This window comes from Xenopus laevis, chromosome 8S (genome assembly GCF_017654675.1).
Source record: "Xenopus laevis strain J_2021 chromosome 8S, Xenopus_laevis_v10.1, whole genome shotgun sequence".
Taxonomy (NCBI): domain Eukaryota; kingdom Metazoa; phylum Chordata; class Amphibia; order Anura; family Pipidae; genus Xenopus; species Xenopus laevis.
This window is the reverse complement of record NC_054386.1, coordinates 45,331,792-45,348,311: the sequence shown is the minus strand read 5'-3', so window position 1 is coordinate 45,348,311 and position 16,520 is coordinate 45,331,792. Positions and strand designations below refer to the sequence as shown.

Here is a 16,520-nt window from a genome sequence, read left to right as displayed (position 1 = left end):
GCGGTGATCCTCTTTATGCGTAAAAAGGTCTCTTGCTATTTGTCTATAACGTCCTCTAAAGTGTAATCATGTCCCCTCACAAGAATCTTTTTTTCAAGACAAAACAACCCCAACCTTGACAAAACAACCCCAACCTTGACAGAAACTCATAATATTAGTCTTCCATCCCTCTAACCAAATTTAGTTGCATGTTTCTGCACTCTCTCCAGGTCATTTATACCCCTCTTAAGGACTGGAGCCCAAAACTGCACTGTATGCTCCAGGTGATGACTTACCAGGGACCTGTAAAGAGGCAAAATTATGTTTTCATCATCCCTTTTCTGCCATGTTTATGCAAGACACTACTAATACTGCTTGATCTCTCAGCCGCATTTGACACTGTAGATCACCATCTCCCTCTCCAGTCCCTCCATTTGCTTGGCCTTAGTGACTCAGCCCTATCCCGGTTCTTTTCTTACATCACCAATCGTTCCTTCAGTGTCTCCTACAACGGAGTAGCATCTCCTCCCCTACCTCTTTCTGTTGGAGTTCCTCAAGGCTTTGTCCTGGGACCATTACTATTTTCCTTCTATACTTCCTCCCTTGTATTGTTTCCACTACCACCTCTATGCTGACGATACTCAGATCTATCTCTCATCTCCTGAGCTCAACCCAGAACTCCTAACTCACGTCTCCTCCTGCCTGTCCGCTATCTCTACCTGGATGTTGCAACGCTACCTTAAATTAAACCTCTCTAAAACTGAAATGGATCTCTTTCCTCCAACTAACACCAGTAACATCCCGGAAGTATCCATCATAGTTAACAATTCCACTATCACCCCCTCTCCTCAGGCCCAGTGCCCTAGGGTTATCCTAGATTCTGCCCTGTCATTCATAGGGATGTAGCGAACTGCCGATTTGGTGTTCGCGAACGCCGTTCGCGAACACCGGCAAAAAATGCGAACGTTCGCGAACAGTTCGCGAACTTCGAACACCGCTAAAATCGTTCGATTCGAACGATCGAAGGATTTTAATCGTTCGATCGAAGGATTTTCATTCGAATCGAACGATCGAAGCCATTCGATCGAATGCTTTTCATTGGATCCAATGCTTACAATCGTTCGAACGAATGGAAATCGTTCGATTTTTAGCGGTCGAAGGAATTCGAATGGTCGAATGGTCGAACGATCGAACGCGAACTCAAACTGCGAACGTTCCCAAACATTCGCGAACATTCGGCGGACGCGAACGGTCGAAGTTCGCGGGCGAACAGTTCGCTACATCCCTGGTCATTCACTCCTCATATCCAGTCACTTATTAAATCATGACACTTCCAGCTAAGGAACATATCCAAAATACGATCATTTATCACCCAAGATGCTGCCAAAATTCATATTCACTCTCTTGTCATATCACGTCTAGACTACTGTAACTCTCTTTTAATTGGCCTTCCCCTCCAGAGACTGTCACCTCTCCAGTCCATAATGAACACTGCTGTGAGGCTCATACACCTCAGCAACCACTCCTCCTCTGCCTCGCCATTCTGTCAATCCATGCACTGGCTTCCGTTACCTTTCAGAATCAAATTCAAATTAATGACACTGACTTTCAAAGCTCTTCATAACTCTGCCCCACCCTACATCTCTGAACGCATCTCTATATACTCACCCAACCGCTTACTACGCTCCTCTACTGATCTGCTACTCAACTCTTCTCTCATTACCTCCTCACATGCTCGCATTCAAGACTTTGCAAGGGCTGCACCCCTCCTCTGGAATTCTCTCCCACGGTCTGTCTGACTTTCTCCCAACCTTTCTGCTTTCAAGAAATATCTTAAAACGCACTTCTTTCGAGAAGCCTACCCTCACTCTGCTTAACTACCACCACATACAGTACCACATTTCTCACCCACTTAATTCAATCTTGCCCACTCCCACACCTTTTGTATTACTCCCTTCCCTTTAGAGTGTATGCCTATGCATAGGGCCTTCCTCACATTTTTGTACCGGTATTGATTGTGTAACTCCATATGTTCTATGTACATAATTCATGTGATTTAGTTGTATAATCACATTTACTTTACAGTGCTACGCAATATATTGGCGCTATATAAATACATGTTATTAATAATAATAATAATAATAATAAAGACAGAACTTAACCCTTTAAGTGCCAGCAGAATTTCACATTTTGGTTACGCGAAATGCCAGCCGTTTTTGAAACATTTTGTGCTCTCTCACTTTAGGGGCATTTTCTGAGGGGAAACCTATAGTTTACCTAGGAAAACTATACATTGTTTTTTTCGGTAGAAACTGAGCTTTCTAAATCTGCCTGAGTTTTCATGTATTTCCACCTGTGCAAAAAAATTTATAGTGCTAAATACCAAAAAAAAATGAAAAATTACCATTTTTCATCGTATATCAATTTATACCAGAAAAATATTTCATTTTACGGATGAAAATCCAACTGATTTGGAAAGCCTTATGTCTCTCGAACGTGCCAATACCAGATATGTATAGTTTTAGGGAGATTTAGGACTTCTGTACCTCAAAAACACCCGGCAGTATATTACCGAATTTTGAAAGCACTAAGGCAGAAAACGGCATGCTTTAGATTCCAAGGCAAAAACTCCTGAAACCGTAGGTTTACTCCAGAAAACCATACATTTTTGAAAATTACACATTCTGCCGATTACAAAATGGGTAACTATGTCTCTCTACTCCCAACTACCAAACATAAAAGCTTGTCTGAACATAGCGGTTTTTCAAAAAAAAATTAAAAATTCTGAAAAATCATTTCAAAGGTTTTATTTTGCTGCTCCGCATATCCCAAACTATATTAGGTACCAAGAAAAAGCACCTGAAATATGATTGCCAGGGATCCACTGAACAGTTTGATACCCATTATGCATAGGTTTACCAAAGTATCTGGCATTTAGAGACACCAATATGAAGTTAGCACATCCAAATTGATCAGGACTTTACTTCAGCTACTGAGAAATCAACACATTGACTGCATTTTTTGTGGGGTAAAAACACAGAAATATATGTTTACCCCCCAAACCCATATATTTTTGGAAAGTACACATTCTACAGAATCTAAAATGGGTACCCATGCCTTTCTGCTCCAAACTACTGAGTCGCAAGGCTTTCCCAAAATTGTCGGTTTTGGTGAAATATGTGAAAATTGCCTCAAACCTTCAACTTCCCAGCACCATATCACCCATGTATCATTATGTACTAAGAAAAAGCACCCTAAATATGATTGCCATGGTTCCTCTGAACATTTTGGTGGCCATTGTTCATAGGTTTACCAAAGTATCTGGCATTTAGAGGCCCCAAAATGAAGTTAGCGCATACAAACAGTCCCGTGGGTAACTTCAGCAAATGAAAGATCAACACACAGGAGAAAGCTCTCTGTTTAGTGCTGAATTAAGCATTGAAATTCCTGTTTGAGACAGGATTTTTTGTTATCACTTGGTGTGTGAATGTGTTGTCCACTTGGTGGGTGAAATTTGGGAAGTTTTGAGTTGATTTTCTTGACTAAAAATCGATTTTTCTTTTGACCCTGAAGGTGAGTGATTCCTAGCCCAGTTCCTTTCACTTGCTCTGGGCTACAAACTCACTGTTAGATCCCCTACCCCTCCCCCGCACCTGGGTGTCAGTTTCATTTGCATTTTTCTCTTGTTTCAGCACAAATTGTTTAATTTTGTACAGATTGATTGGATATTTTGATTTTGCACTCAGTTCTGTGAGGAGAGAAAGCTAAAGGGAGAAGGATTTAATATAAGTATAAATATAAAATCTTTTCCAGCAGCAGCAGTGCAGCTCCCAGGCACCTGCTCACATTAACCCTCTCCCTGCCACAGCTTCTCAACTTAAAACTTACTTTTTTGTTAATCAATAGTATAAAGCTTTCTTTTTGTGTGGTGTTGTGTAAAATAATGGGAGGGAATAAAAAGGAAAGTTATAAAAAAACATCTCTTGGTTCTAAAGCAAAAGGACCTGAAAAACCCAGCTGTAGCTCTGCAAGGAAACACCAGTCAGAGCCCATGTCAAAAAGCCCCATTGCCTCTACTTCTGCTGCTGCAGCCAATGTGACCCCTGCTAAAACATTTGCACACGCGGTAGCTACTGGCAGCAACCCTGGCCAAGTCACTGCTGGGGTAGAGAAGCTTACAAGGAAGCATGGGGTCAGATGCCTAATGTCAAGCACTCATGGCATAGAGGCTTATATAAAGGCTGCAGCTGAAGTGGTGGGCCACTCTGCAGTAGTGGCAGCAAGTAAAATGTATGGGAAAGCCATAATCTTTGCCCGTACTCTAACTGCAGTGCATACTCTGGTACAGAGGGGTATCACAGTGGGAGGGAGTTATGTCCCTGTAGAACCCCTAGAAGGATTGGGCACAAGGGTGGTTTTATCTAATGTGCCCCCCTTCCTGCAAGACCACTTATTGTACCCCCACCTGCAAGCCCTTGGGGAGTTAAAATCAAATATGTCTAGAATTCCCTTGGGATGTAAGGAGAGCAGACTGAGGCACGTCCTTTCCTTTAAAAGGCAGGTGCAACTACTTTTACCTCGGGGGCAAGACACTATTGAGGGGTCTTTCGGGGTTCCATTTGAAGGGGTGCTGTATAAAATTTTTTACAGCACAGAGGAAGTGAGGTGCTTCCTTTGCAAGAACCTGGGGCACACTCGCCAGAGTTGCCCTTAAGGGCAAATTAAGACCACAGCCCCTGTTCCTGCTCCCAGTGCCTCAAATAAAACATCTTATCCTGCTGGGACTATTTCAGCAGGGTCCTCAAAGGGGATATCTCCTTCACTAAAGAACCTCAAGGTGGCTGTTACACAACCCACCTCTACAACATCCAAACCTCCTCCTTCTTTACTGAAGACATCTAAGACTGCAGCATGTCTTACAATTGCGGCAAAAGAGAAGGGGGGAAAACATGTCAAAGCTTCCCCCAGGGTCACAGTTGTTCCTACCACAAAAAGGTGTACCCCTGTTATGGGCACCCCTGAAGGTGTGGGGGTACCCATGATTGCAACACCTGTTGGGGTTGGGGCAGATAGTGGCCTTTCCTCTTCAGATGCCAAGAAAAAGAGGAAATTTAAATCAAACTGGCTGGTACCTGAGGAATGGGCATCAGTGGTTAATGATGGGGCACCCCCATCCAAGGGTAAAAAGGGCAGCAAAACTTCTGCTCCTCATGTGGTGACATTGTCTGGCCCAACTGTTGGTCACGATCAACCGGTGTCAGACCATGCACTCTTGCCTCCAGACCAGGTGGGGAATAATGAGGTTAATGGTCTGCATGGCCTTGAACATGGCAGTGTTGGTTTCCCCACAGAGTCAGGGGTGCAGTATCTGCCTCAAAATCATTTGGAAGATCTTCCCTTGGAGTGTAAAGAGACACCTAATGAGACTCCTGCAGAGTGGGCAGTCAGTGTTCCTGAAGTGCTGAGATTTGGCAACTGCAACCAGCCTCAGTTTTTAGTGCCTCAGGGTATTTCACTCCAGGAGGGGGAGAATATTGGGCTAACCCCCATACAGGACCCTGCAGATAAAACTGCTGGGAAGGATGGTGAGGGTGGAGTTGTAAATACGGAGGAGGGTAGCCAGACAACCTCTTCTGTTCATGCTAAAATCTCTCCTCCCTTGTCTTCAACTGACCCAAATGTTATTGCCATCCAGAAAGCACAGGAGGTAGTAGAGAGGGCAGAGGCTAACCATCGAGCCTCCAAAGCTCTACCTGTTGCTGGGGAGCTAATTTGTTCTGTTGCTCCTGTGTCAAACACTTCCAAATGTGTTTCAAGTGAAGTTGAGGGAACACCTGAGCCATTGCAGGGTCTCCAGAAAAGTGATTCTGATACTTTTCCTGTAACAACTTGTGGAGAGATTCTCAAAGCTCTAGTGGAGAGGGGAGATTATCAATCCCTTAGCCAGGAAGAGCTCATGGATGAGGGGAACATCGAAGAGGAGGTTGACATAGGAGTGGCAAATCCTTCTACCCCAATCATCCCTGCTGAGGAACTCAAAAAGTTTCTTGAGAGCACCCTTGGTGTTAAATTAGAGAAGAAGATGCACATGGCTCTGGAGAAGTGGCATGATTTGCCTTTAGTTATCAATTCTGTGAGACAATACATTAAGGTCATAAAAGAGGCCAAGAACTATGGAACAGCGGAATATCTCCGTATAATGAAGTTTCACAAAAAATGTTTGTCTCATCAGACCTTGATGAAGGTTAAAGCACTTCCTAAGACTCAGTAATGGCCTTGAGTATAAGCACACTTAATACTAATGGCTGTCGGAATCCTTTCCGAATGTTTCAGGTACTCTCCTTTCTTCGTCAAGGAGGGTACTCTGTGAGTTTCCTCCAAGAGACCCACACCACTCCAGAGCTTGAAGCAAGCTGGAATCTGGAGTGGAAGGGAAGGGTCTTTTTTAATCACCTCACTTGGACATCATGCGGGGTGGTGACCCTTTTCTCAGATTCCTTCCAGCCAGAGGTCCTGAGTGCTACCTCTGTCATCCCTGGCCGTCTATTGCATCTTCGGGTCCGGGAGTCAGGTAGAACATATAATCTAATGAATGTGTATGCTCCTACTACCGGACCAGAGAGGGCACGGTTCTTTGAAAGTTTGTCAGCCTACATGGAGACAATTGACTCTGATGAAGCCTTGATTATAGGGGGTGATTTTAATTACACCCTTGATGCTCGAGATCGCAATGTACCCAAGAAAAGAGACTCGTCTGAGTCCGTTTTGCGTGAACTAATTGCTCATTTCTCCTTGGTTGATGTCTGGAGAGAACAGAACCCAGAGATGGTTGCCTTTACCTATGTCAGGGTGAGAGATGGTCATGTTTCTCAATCCCGGATTGATAGGATATATATATCGAGCCATCTCATGTCACGAGCCCAGTCGAGCACCATTAGATTGGCACCATTCTCAGACCACAATTGTGTATCCCTGAGAATGTCAATCGCACCATCTCTGCCAAAAGCTGCTTACTGGCACTTTAACAACAGTTTATTAGAAGATGAGGGTTTTGCAAAGTCAGTCCGGGATACATGGAGAGGCTGGAGGGCCTTTCAGGATGATTTTGCCACATTGAACCAGTGGTGGGATGTAGGCAAGGTTCACCTAAAGCTCTTGTGTCAAGAGTATACCAAAAGTGTGAGCGGGCAGCGCAATGCAGAGATTGAGGCACTGAATGGGGAGGTGCTTGATCTTGAGCAAAGGCTATCAGGCTCTGAAGACCAAGCCCTTCAGTGTGAATATCTAGAAAGGAAAGAAGCGCTGCGTAACATGGAACAACGACAGGCTCGTGGTGCCTTTGTGCGAAGCCGGATGCAGTTACTTTGTGATATGGATCGTGGTTCCCGATTCTTCTATGCTCTGGAGAAGAAGAAGGGGAACCGAAAACAAATCACATGCCTTTTTGCGGAGGATGGAACCCCCCTTGAGGATCCGGAGGCTATCCGGGACAGAGCCCGGTCCTTCTATCAAAACCTTTTTTCTCCAGATCCCATCTCTCCAGATGCCTGTGAGGAACTATGGGATGGGCTTCCAGTGGTCAGTGAGAGGAGAAAAGAGAGGTTGGAAACACCAATCACTCTAGATGAACTCTCTCAAGCACTCCGTTTAATGCCCCACAATAAATCTCCTGGGCTTGACGGACTGACCATAGAGTTCTTCCAGTTCTTTTGGGATACTCTGGGCCCTGATTTCCATAGGGTCCTAACTGAGGCCTTCAAGAAAGGTGAGTTGCCACTTTCGTGTCGTCGAGCAGTTTTATCACTACTTCCTAAGAAGGGGGATCTCCGTCTTATTAAGAACTGGAGACCAGTCTCACTGCTTAGCACAGACTATAAGATCGTGGCCAAAGCTATCTCACTTAGGCTCAAATCTGTGCTGGCAGAGGTGATTCATCCTGACCAGTCCTATACAGTCCCCGGTCGGACAATTTTTGATAATGTCTTTTTAATCCGAGACTTACTACATTTTGCGAGAAGGACTGGTCTATCTCTTGCTTTTCTCTCTCTGGATCAAGAGAAGGCATTTGACAGGGTGGATCACCAATATCTTATAGGCACCCTGCAAGCCTATAGCTTTGACCCACAGTTTGTGGGCTACCTGAAAACAATGTATGCCTCTGCAGAGTGTTTAGTTAAAATCAACTGGTCTCTGACTGCACCTCTGGCCTTTGGGCGAGGAGTTCGGCAAGGATGCCCCTTGTCGGGACAACTGTACTCGCTGGCCATTGAGCCCTTCCTGTGTCTCTTAAGGAAAAGGCTCACGGGACTGGTGCTCAAAGAACCTGACATGAGGGTGGTTCTCTCAGCCTACGCTGATGATGTAATTCTTGTGGCCCAGGACCTAGTTGATCTTGAGCGGGCACAAGAGTGTCAAGAAGTCTACGCTGCTGCCTCATCTGCCCGGATCAACTGGTCCAAGAGCTCAGGCCTTCTGGAGGGTTCTCTAAAGGTAGATTTCCTGCCTCCTGCTTTTCGTGACATCTCGTGGGAGAGTAAAATCATTAAATATTTAGGCGTCTACCTATCAGCTGAGGAGTATCCTGTCTCACAGAATTTCATTGAACTTGAGGAGTGTGTTTTAACGTGCCTTGGAAAGTGGAAGGGTTTTGCTAAAGTACTTTCTATGAGGGGGAGAGCTTTGGTGATTAATCAGCTGGTGGCCTCTCAGATCTGGTACCGGCTGATATGTCTTAGCCCAACCCAAGAATTCATTGCTAAGATCCAGAGAAGGTTACTGGACTTTCTCTGGATAGGAAAGCATTGGGTTTCTGCAGGTGTCTCAAGCCTCCCGTTGAAAGAGGGAGGGCAGGGAGTCGTGTGTATACGTTCTCAAGTGCACACCTTCCGTCTCCAGCAAATACAGAGATACTTGTATGCAGATCCTTCTCCACAGTGGTGTACTCTAGCATCGAGTTTTTATCGCCAGGTACGAAATATGGGATATGACCGGCAATTGTTTATAATTGAACCTGAGGGTTTCCTAAGAAACCTTTCAACCCTGCCGGCTTACTACCAAGACACGCTAAAAACCTGGAGCATGGTATCCGTGTTAAGGCAAGGAGCCACTGAAGGGGAAGACATTCTAAATGAGCCCCTACTTTACAATCCATCTTTTAAGACTAGGATGTTAGAATCCATCAGCATCCGACGTCGCCTTTGCCAGGCTCGGTTAACCAGAGTTGGAGATCTCCTGGATTTTGAGAAATCAGATTGGGTGGACTCTCAAGCAGTTATGCAACGCATGGGATTCCTCACCACTAGGGTTCCACACCGTCTTCTCAAGGAAATCAAGGACACAATCTCTCCTGATTCTCACACCTTCATTGATGGGGTTTTACATGCTGGAGAGCCACGTCCACCTTGGAACTCCTCACCTCCAGACATAATAATAGCACCTAAAACCCGTCAATCCCCCCAAGCACCTCCTTCCCCCAACTTGAGCCAGTTGGAGAATTTTCCATTGACACGCTTTCATGATATAACAAGAAAGCTGTTGTACTCTCTAATGCTTCACACTGTACACTTCCTTGCCCTCATCTCCCGATATGATACCATCTGGAGACGTGTGCTTAATGAGGGTGAAAGACCTCAGTGGCGAGCTCTTTATTCCAGTTTGGTGCCTAGACCAACTGGAGACTTGAGTTGGAAAGTGCTGCATGGTGCATTGAGCACAGGAGAGTATTTAGCTCGTTTTACAGACTCCCCAGCTGCTTGTCCATTCTGTGGCAAAGGAGAGTCTGTGTTTCATGCTTATTTTACGTGTGCCAGACTGCAACCTCTATTGGCTCTTTTGAGGAAGCTTTACCTGCAGTTCTGGTTACACTTTTCCCCTCATGTTTATATTTTTGGACGCCCAGTATCCCGGGACAATAAAGAAAAAGACCTTCTCTCCAACTTGCTCCTGGCTTTAGCTAAATTAGTCATCCATAAATCTAGAAAGCAATGTTTGGAAGGTGGGAATCCTCTGCCAGCAGAGGTCTTGTTCCGAGTGCTGGTGCGTTCCCGCATCCGAGCAGAGTACACCCAAGCAGTGTTTACTGGTCGGTTGAAAGAATTTGCTGACCAGTGGGCAATAGATGGGGTACTTTGCTCAGTATCCCCAGACCTGGTTTCTGTTCAGACAATTCTCACACTCCATATTTAAGTGCACTTTAATTTAAGTGACAGTTGTATTTTAATCAGTTAATTATTTCCTTTGAGATGTGATTAACTTTGGTGAGCAATCACTCACCTGCAATTTGAATAATATATCAGCTAATGAAAAATCAAACACATTGACTGCATTTTTGTGGGGTAAAAACACAGAAATATATGTTTACCCCAAAACCCATATATTTTTGGAAAGTACACATTCTACCGAATCTAAAATGGGTACCCATGCCTTTCTGCTCCAAACTACTGAGTCGCAAGGCTTTCCCACAATTGTCAGTTTTGGTGAAATATGTGAAAATTGCCTCAAACCTTCAACTTCTCAGCACCATATCACCCATGTATCGTTACGCACCAAGAAAAAGCACCCTAAATATGATTGCCAGGGTTCCTCCAAACAGTTTGGTGGCCATTGTTCATAGGTTTACCAAAGTATCTGGCATTTAGAGGCCCCAAAATGAAGTTAGCGCATACAAACAGTCCCGTGGGGTAACTTCAGCTAATGAAAAATCAACACATTGACTGCATTTTTGTGGGGTAAAAACACAGAAATATATGTTTACCCCCAAAACCCATATATTTTTGGAAAGTACACATTCTACCGAATCTAAAATGGGTACCCATGCCTTTCTGCTCCAAACTACTGAGTCGCAAGGCTTTCCCACAATTGTCGGTTTTGGTGAAATATCTGAAAATTGCCTCAAAGCTTCAACTTCTCAGCACCATATCACCCATGTATCGTTACGCACCAAGAAAAAGCACCCTAAATATGATTGCCAGGGTTCCTCCAAACAGTTTGGTGGCCATTGTTCATAGGTTTACCAAAGTATCTGGCATTTAGAGGCCCCAAAATGAAGTTAGCGCATACAAACAGTCCCGTGGGTAACTTCAGCTAATGAAAAATCAACACATTGACTGCATTTTTGTGGGGTAAAAACACAGAAATATATGTTTACCCCCAAAACCCATATATTTTTGGAAAGTACACATTCTACCGAATCTAAAATGGGTACCCATGCCTTTCTGCTCCAAACTACTGAGTCGCAAGGCTTTCCCACAATTGTCGGTTTTGGTGAAATATCTGAAAATTGCCTCAAAGCTTCAACTTCTCAGCACCATATCACCCATGTATGGGTACCCATGCCTTATTGCTCCAAACTACTGAGTCACAAGGCTTTCCCAAAGTTGTCGGTTTTGGTGAAATATCTGAAAATTGCCTCAATGCTTCAACTATCCAGCATCATATCGCCCATGTATCATTACGTATCACAAAAAAGCACCCAAATTGTGATTGCCAGGGGTCCTCCAAACAGTTTGGTGCCCACTGTGCATAGGTTTACCAAAGTATATGGCATTTAGAGGCCCCAAAATGAAGTTAGCACATACAAATTGTCCTGTGGGTAACTTCAGCTAATGAAAAATCAGCACATTGTCTGCATTTTTGTGGGGTAAAAACACAGAAATATATGTTTACCTCCCAAACCCATACATTTTTGGAAAGTACACATTCTACAGAATCTAAAATGGGTACCCATGCCTTTCTGCTCCAAACTACTGAGTCGCAAGGCTTTGCCAAATTTGGCGGTTTTGGTGAAATATCTGAAAATTGCCTCAAAGCTTCAACTTTCCAGCATCGTATTGTCCATGTATCATTACCAGCATAAAGCATCCTAAATATAAACATAGGGGTCTACTAAATAGTTTGATGCCCAATGTGCATAGATATACCAAACTATGTGGCGCACAGAGACCCCCAAATGACAATATGTATAGACATTTTCACGGCTGACGTGCTGGCTGCTGCAACATAACCACCCGGTGTGTGTATTATGCGACATTTGACCACCTAACAGTACAGAGACCCCAGAAAACCATATATTTTCAGAAAGTACACATTCTGACGAATCCAATATGGGTAAATAAGTGTTTCTACTACAAACTGCCAAACTGCAAAGCAATGCTGAACATAATGTTTTTTATCAAATTTCTGAAAATCGTCACAAAGCTTGAATTTTACCCCATTATATGCCCCACATTTCGTAACTTATCAGCATAAAACCTCCTAAATATGAACGCCAGGGGTCTACTGAACACTTTGATGCCCAATATGCATAGATATACCAAACTATGTGGCGCACAGAGACCCCCAAATGACAATAGTGTATATACATTTTCACGGCTGACGCGCTGGCTGCTGTAATATAAGCACCTGGTGTGTGTATTATGCGACATTAGACCCCCCTAACAGTACAGAGACCCCAGAAAACGAGATATTTTCAGAAAGTACACATTCTGACGAATCCAATATGGGTAAATAAGTGTTTCTACTACAAACTGCCAAACTGCAAAGCAATGCTGAACATAACGGTTTTTATCAAATTTCTGAAAATCGTCACAAAGCTTGAATTTTACCCCATTATATGCTCCACGTTTCGTAACGTATCAGCATAAAACATCCTAAATATGAACGCCAGGGGTCTACTGAACACTTTTATGCCCAATATGCATAGATATACCAAACTATGTGGCGCACAGAGACCCCCAAATGACAATAGTGTATATACATTTTCACGGCTGACGCGCTGGCTGCTGCAATATAAGCACCTGGTGTGTGTATTATGCGACATTAGACCCCCCTAACAGTACAGAGACCCCAGAAAACCATATATTTTCAGAAAGTACACATTCTGACGAATCCAATATGGGTAAATAAGTGTTTCTACTACAAACTGCCAAACTGCAAAGCAATGCTGAACATAACGGTTTTTATCAAATTTCTAAAAAATCGTCACAAAGCTTGAATTTTACCCTATTATATGCTCCACGTTTCGTAACGTATCAGCATAAAACATCCTAAATATGAACGCCAGGGGTCTACTGAACACTTTGATGCCCAATATGCATAGATATACCAAACTATGTGGCGCACAGAGACCCCCAAATGACAATAGTTTATATACATTTTCACGGCTGACGCGCTGGCTGCTGCAATATAAGCACCTGGTGTGTGTATTATGCGATATTAGACCCCCCTAACAGTACAGCGACCCCAGAAAACCATATATTTTCAGAAAGTACACATTCTGACGAATCCAATATGGGTAAATAAGTGTTTCTACTACAAACTGCCAAACTGCAAAGCAATGCTGAACATAACGGTTTTTATCAAATTTCTGAAAATCGTCACAAAGCTTGAATTTTACCCCATTATATGCTCCACGTTTCGTAACGTATCAGCAAAAAACATCCTAAATATGAACGCCAGAGGTCTACTGAACACTTTGATGCTCAATATGCATAGATATACCAAACTATGTAGCGCACAGAGACCACCAAATGACAATAGTGTATATACATTTTCACGGCTGACGCGCTGGCTGCTGCAATATAAGCGCCTGGTGTGTGTATTATGCAACATTAGACCCCCCTAACAGTACAGAGACCCCAGAAAACCATATATTTTCAGAAAGTACACATTCTGATGAATCCAATATGGGTAAATAAGTGTTTCTACTACAAACTGCCAAACTGCAAAGCAATGCTGAACATAACGGTTTTTTATCAAATTTCTGAAAATCGTCAGAAAGCTTGAATTTTACCCCATTATATGCCCCACATTTCGTAACGTATCAGCATAAAACATCCTAAATATGAACGCCAGGGGTCTACTGAACACTTTGATGCTCAATATGCATAGATATACCAAACTATGTGGCGCACAGAGACCACCAAATGACAATAGTGTATATACATTTTCACAGCTGACGCGCTGGCTGCTGCAATATAAGCACCTGGTGTGTGTATTATGCGACATTAGACCCCCCTAACAGTACAGAGACCCCAGAAAACCATATATTTTCAGAAAGTACACATTCTGACGAATCCAATATGGGTAAATAAGTGTTTCTACTACAAACTGCCAAACTGCAAAGCAATGCTGAACATAACGGTTTTTATCAAATTTCTGAAAATCGTCACAAAGCTTGAATTTTACCCCATTATATGCCCCACATTTCATAACGTATCAGCATAAAACATCCTAAATATGAACGCCAGGGGTCTACTGAACACTTTGATGCCCAATATGCATAGATATACCAAACTATGTGGCGCACAGAGACCCCCAAATGGATATATAGTAGATAAAATTTACAAGGCAAAACAAAATAAGGCAGTAAAGAGTGAAATGAAAAAAAATCCAATAAAACCACAAAAATCAATGTTTTTTTTCCAGAATAGTGTTATCGGCCGTCAGAATCACAGTTTGAATATTTTAGCTGGGCCAAACAGGTTATACGGCTAGAAACAAGTGAACACAACATATGCAGAGCTGAAAATGCAATAAAATGGCTAAAAATTCAATAAAATGGCTAAAAATGCACCAAAATACCCAAAATTGCAATATAATCACCGAAATAACATACAAAAGATATTGCACAGTACGGTTAGCGAATACGCTATTCGTAATGGCAATAAAACATTTTTTTCAGCCAAAAAAAGAGACGATGCGATAAGAAAAAAAAAAAAAAAGCCACAATGCCATGTACAGATGAAGCCACTTGGATTTGTGAGTTAAATGCGTCATGACTCAGGGGTAATTGAAGAAACTGTGTTATCTTAAGTCATCTTAACTCATTTAATGCATTTAACCTTTTCATTAGCATACCAAAGCTCCATTGTTCACAATGGTGAATGCTTTAATTAGATGGGTTGTTGTGACACAGTTTTCTGTGTTAAATGAGATAAATGGGATATCTGTGTTTAGTTATTCTGTGTCAAACAGACAAACCAAAGTGGCTGCATCTGTATGTGCGTGTGCGTGTGTACAAATGGTAAATTACATGTTATGTGCGCGTGTGTGCGTGTGCACATGTGTGTAAGTGCAGTGAGTGTAAGTGACCCCCCCAATCCCCAAAAATGTATGTGTAAGTGTGTGTAAGTGTGAATCTAAGTGTGTATTACTGTAATAAGTGTGTGTTGGTGTGTTTGTGTGTGTAATTGTTGCACTAACCTGAAAAAGTCGCTGAAGACTGTTGCACACGATGTGGAGGGGTCCCAGGAAGACATCTGCGACGATCTGCGTGTTCCTGTGCTGTGGGGGCGGAGATCAACGGCGCAATGCAGGCTGCAGCAGCAGGACACGTAAGTAACACGTGCCTGCTGCTGCTTTTGGGCCCCTGGGCGATCGCGCCCCAGGGGCCACTCGATCCCCTGCTCTGCTCGTTGCCTAGGGGCAGGGGATCGAAGCGGAACGGAGCGAGCGGCTCTAACAGCCGCTCCTCCGCTCCACAACCCGGAAGTGCTGCAGAACGTAGAATCTACGTTCTGTGGCATTTCAAGTTACTTTTCCACAGAACGTAGATTCTACGTTCTGTGGCACTTAAAGGGTTAATTTGCTTTAGTGGCCACAGAATGACACTGCAAAGAATTGGACAACTTGTTGTCTACAAAAACCTCTAGATCCCTTTCATCTTGGGGAAACTCCCAACACACTACCATTTAGTGTATAACTTGCATTTAAATTATTTCTGCCAAAGTGCATAACCTTGCATTTATTAACATTGAACCTCATTTCAAGTTTGCTTTAGATGACTGAAATATGAATAGGAGAGGGCCTGAATAGAAAGAAGAGTAATAAAAAATAGCAATAACAATACATGTGTAACCTTACAGAGCATTTGTTTTTTTAGATGGGAGACTCATTTGAAAGCTGGACAGAATCAGAAGGAAAAAAATTCAAAAACTACAAAAAAAATGAAGACCAACTGAAAAGTTGTTTAGAATTGGTCATTCTATAATATACTAAAAGTTAACTTATACATCAACCAACCCTTTAAATGCTACTAGTCCACAATGTGTTTGTTGTGGTGAAATATAGGTTTAATATCAGAAATCCTGTATGATTTACTTTTAACCCAACCAACCCATAAACTATCCCAAGGGCAACATCACAGTAGTATTTGTCATTTTTGGACAGTACATATTTTAGTTATTGCTTTTGTATTTTTCTGCTGTGCTGGAACTTTGTACATCTGGAATGTCAGCTGTATGAAGAAGAGTGCTGATTAAGCACAAATGCTTTCTGCACAGAGCACATCCACCAGGAATAGAAATAACAAAATCTCCTAACTGAAACTAAAAATTGTTCTTGCCAGAAGCAACTAGATTGCATTTAAAGAAGTGTTTTTGATCCCACCAAATAAACAAAATGTCAGCAGCTTGTTCCCAAGTCATGCAGTAACAGACAGGACACAAATTAAACCAATAAGTCAGTCAATGGCTTTTTAACTATGAATGTGCAGCCACTCTTTGCGTGCTTCCATCTACCATACAGATTGCTGACAGGTAATG

The 16,520-nt window shown here is 42.9% G+C and overlaps 1 protein-coding gene across 1 annotated transcript in view; it reads right to left on the bottom strand.

Annotated features, from left to right (window-relative positions):
* The window catches only part of LOC108700041 (pappalysin-1), a 212,755-nt gene that overhangs the window by 42,589 nt on the left and 153,646 nt on the right, over positions 1–16,520 (bottom strand). The gene's annotated exons all lie outside the window — the stretch shown is intronic.